Genomic DNA, 4,510 nt, shown 5'->3' on the forward strand with positions numbered 1-4,510 from the left:
GTCGTTCTGCGGAAGTCCTGAGGGCTACCGTAATGACAAGCATATGGGCTCAAAGCTTTATTTTTCTGCTTTCCGGTATCCATCCATCCATTTTCTACCGATTTATCCTCCACATGAGGGTCGTGAGGGGGCGCTGTGCCAATCTCAGCTGACAAAGGGCGAAAGGCAGGGTCACGCCCTGGATAGATCGCCAGAAGTATGCATGCCAAAAGGATGGTAGCAGAAGGGTTAAAGTGGGCCATAATTAATTAGTACCAGTTTAATCTTTTTAATTTAAGGCTACATTAGTCATTGTTTCTGTAATAATTATGACAAATTATCACTCAAAACAAAGTAGCACACAACTAGCCAAGGAAGATGACCTTTGTGAGTGTTTATTATAATATAAAATGCAGTCTATGACTTTTCATTTGTTTTTAAATTGTTCTGCCCCTGCTGGGCCAAAATGAGATTTATTTGTAGCTTAATAAATTGGTTCTTCAAAGTTCTTTGCAATACATTAATCGGAGTCGAGAGACCTTTGAGTTCTCTTTAATGAAGCACTGGTTAACAATCCCAACAGCAGCCACCAGTTAGTGCGACAGACCTCAGTCACTTTAGCATTTTCCAAAACAGCCGTCAATGTGTCCAACTCTAAACTATGTTTGGTGACTAATCAAATCCCTCACATGGTCTGGCCCTCGTGCTTGTTGACGTCATCAGAGCTGGAGCTAAATGTTAACAGCTTGAAACTGTGAATTACGTAGACTGACACTGGTACAGACGTGTACATGTTTTAAGCATGTCGGTCGATTGTGCATATATATATTTTTTATTGTTGTTTTATGTATTACATATTTCAGAAGAACAACTTTCTTTAAACTCAGGTATTTTGTTATTAATGCTCATTTACTTCATATTTTAATGTTTGACAGTTTTGTCGCCGATGCGTCCCGTCATAGTTCTGTATTAAAACAGGATTTTGTACTTTTGTCAAAACAGTATTATGTTTTTAGCCCATGTCAAATCACACTGATGATGCAGTATTTTTTATATTCACAATACGATTTAGTGGAAAATCAAGGCACTGATTGAAAGATTACACATTTCAACGAGTAGATTTAATCTGTAATCTATTAACAGGTTCTGCCACAATTTAACTTCACATAACTTTAAGGAGGTTGAGCTGCTAACTCTGAAACTGTTACTGGGAGTGGTACTAACTCTCTGGGGTGACACATTATGTAAGGGGCAGTCGAGGGGAGTGCACGAGGACAAGAACGCCTTGTCTTCTAACTGGGAAAACCCAGCTAATAGGACAAAAATGGAAGATTTATTGACTCAATTAAGTGTTTTACAAGTGATTCAACACTCACGATCCTGTTTAAACTGTGTCCTAAGATATCTACTGTACACACTGGTTGTTTGACACTGTAAATGAAAGGTACTGTTCCGAAATATTATGCTATGGGAGATGATATTACGTTGCTTTAACAGGTAACAAAAAACACTGTAAACTTGTATGAAGAGACGTGTCTATCCAGTGTATCCCATGACTGATGTCGTAGCCTTCTATGTAACTGGAGTGTCATATTTATTTATATCATATTTTTAATAAACCACTTCAAAAAGATTGACTTTCTATCTTTTTATAGTCGGTATGAAAAGCATCTGTGGCATGTCTAGATGACTAGCACCCAAATGATCTCCTACTTCCTCCTGTATGAATGAGTCAATCTCTAGCGCTATAATTTTAACTGCACTCGCAGCCTGTTCCCGTCCTCTGAATGATACTCACGGGCAGCAAAGCATGTTGTGCCAGACGTCTTCTCGGAAGAAACATCGGTTATCATTATCACAACTCCCACTTTCCTATTATTACTTTAATTGTGGTTTTCTCGCATGCGGAAAACAAGAAAAACCTGCAGGACTTGGTCGTCGTGCGCTCTGCACCAGGGAGTGTTGGTGTTCTGTATTTTCCCATCTCTGTAGGCCTTGTTTATAATCTGGCTAACTGCACTTAACCAGATTATAAACATGAAACGTGGTTTAGAGACGCTCGAGGAGCGTTTTCTGCAAGTGAAGCTTCACTGCTGTGAGTCAGTCCTCATGACTGATGGTGTCATGCAATGAACTCCATTATCTGTTTTCCCTGATGCCAAACACAGTGCAGACAGGGCACATGAAGGATGTCTGTCAGAGGTGCACAGGTGTTAATAAAAGATTATGCTGAGGACGTGAATGTAGTCCGTATCGAGGGGCTGAAGGGGAGTTGTTTTTTTTGGAGGGGGGGGGGGGGGGGTTTAACAGCAGAGGTTTGGTGAACAATGGCATCACATGCTGGCTGCAGACTTAGCACAATGATGTCATGCTATAGACTCGGAAAAAAACCAGGAACTCTGTTGGGACTGCAAACCACAATATTGTCATTTCTAAAAAAAAAAAAAGAAGGAAATTCCAACGGATGACATTGAATGGTTTTAATCGTTAACAGAGTGGACACAACATGGTCTGATGGTAAAAAGACTGAATAACCTTTAACCGGGTAGGACAGATGAAAAATTCTTATTTACAACTATAGCCTGTTAAAAAGCAGACTTTTTTTGAGGGAGATGGAAAAAGGGGGAATCATTCAAGGAATCAAGGCAGTGGTTTTATGGATGACAACTGCTATTTAATACCACTACCAATCTATCACCAATAAGGGCACAGTTAAACCATGTGTATTAATCTGACTGAGGTAACAAACATGTCCGAATATGTTTACATTTGTTTACTGTGAGTTAATAAATGCAGATTTCCCACTCGCTAATGAAAAATGAACCACAAGCTTGTGAAGCAAGTATATAGAAACCATCAAAAAAAATAAAGCTGCAAGCACCATTGTGCAGTAACTGTGCTGCCAGCAGATGGCGCTATTCACATGACTCATGCACCATCTCCTGTGTCACATGTAAAGTTTTGAGCTAATCGGTCAATGGGTGGCGAAGTTATAGGCCACTTTGTGATAAAATTCACGAAATTCGTCGAAATTCACAAAAATTCCGATTGTTGCTGTGGTCACGCCCTTTTTTTTTTAATCTTTGAAGTGTCTCACACAAATTGACATGTTTTTTTCTTCTTTTTTTTATGTAGGTACGATTAACATTCTCGAGTTTCGTGCAAGACGGACGCCAAATTCAAAATGGCTGACTTCCTGTTGAGTTGAGGTCATGGTCCCGATTAACCTTTTTTGTTAGTCTCAGGCTGTGACACGTTTCCGCCAAGTTTCGTGAAATTCGATGCAACTTAGTATCGGCTTTGTCCTACCGGGTTTCACCTTTATGGGGCACTACTGAGCCATTTTGCATCACTTTTTAACGTATTCTCCTTATGTTATAAAACATTTTCCCCGGTTTTGATTTGTGTGCTAATTTTTCGTCCGTTTTAAACAACATTTAGTGCCTGAAAATGCGATCATTTCGAAAGAAAAAAGTAAATTCCAGGAAACGCCCAGGCGTGGAAAGGTGGAAAGGAGAGGATTACAGCTGTACATATAATGAAATATGGGTGTTTTCAGTAACCATTAAATATTAACAAGTGACAAAATAAGTAACCTGAAATAATAATTAAAAAAAAGTGGCTGCAAATAATTCTCCAATAAGAAAATGAAGGAAGGGGGATTTTGTTTTATAAACAGTAGCAGACAGGAAGCAGCAGAGAATGTGCCTGTGACACACAGCCAATAAAAGGCTGATGCTCACAGTCTGCATCTGGTGATTCAGACGACGCTTTAAAAGATATAAGACGGAGGGATTTTCTTAGGATTTCAGAGGGTTTTTGACCACACGGGTTCCTCCCTTTTTATAGACGGTTACACACAAATCGGAACAAATAACAAACAATCTCACACAGACACTCGCATCGTTGTCGATGTTTTTTTCCCCCTGTACTTTCCCAGTTTGGATCCAAACTGACCTCAGTCCCAAAACTTGTCAAACCAACGTTGTTTCAAGAGTCACGGACAGAAGTTTCATCGCGACGAGAGTAGAAATGAACTCGTGCATCTTCAGACACAGACGAGGCCACCCACAACTGTTACACACACACACACAGTCGGCTCGCCTGTTAGTGTTTAGGGATGTTAATTATACGAAAGGATAAACTAAGATCACAGGGACGACAACAAGCACAGCTCACACTGAAATCACTTACAGAGATGGATCACTTGTTTTAATCCCAGATTTACTGTCTTTTGTCTGGTGGAACAATAAGCTATAAAGAAAATAAAAGGGCAGATACTGACTGTAAACAATGAATAATAGATACAAACATTATTTTTTGGCAATATTAATAGCTCTGTTGTCATATTTTCGATCAAAATGTCAATTCACACTGATTGGTGTATTATTTACAAGGCATTTTTGTTGTGTTATGTTAGCAATACAACACAAATACCCCATAATCATTCATTATTTAGAAAATGTGATTAGAAAATCTGTCAAGCTGTTGATTACATGCATTGTTTGAAAGAGTCATAAACAGTCAAAGT

This window comes from Microchirus variegatus (assembly GCF_963457635.1).
Source record: "Microchirus variegatus genome assembly, chromosome: 18".
Lineage (NCBI taxonomy): Eukaryota > Metazoa > Chordata > Actinopteri > Pleuronectiformes > Soleidae > Microchirus > Microchirus variegatus.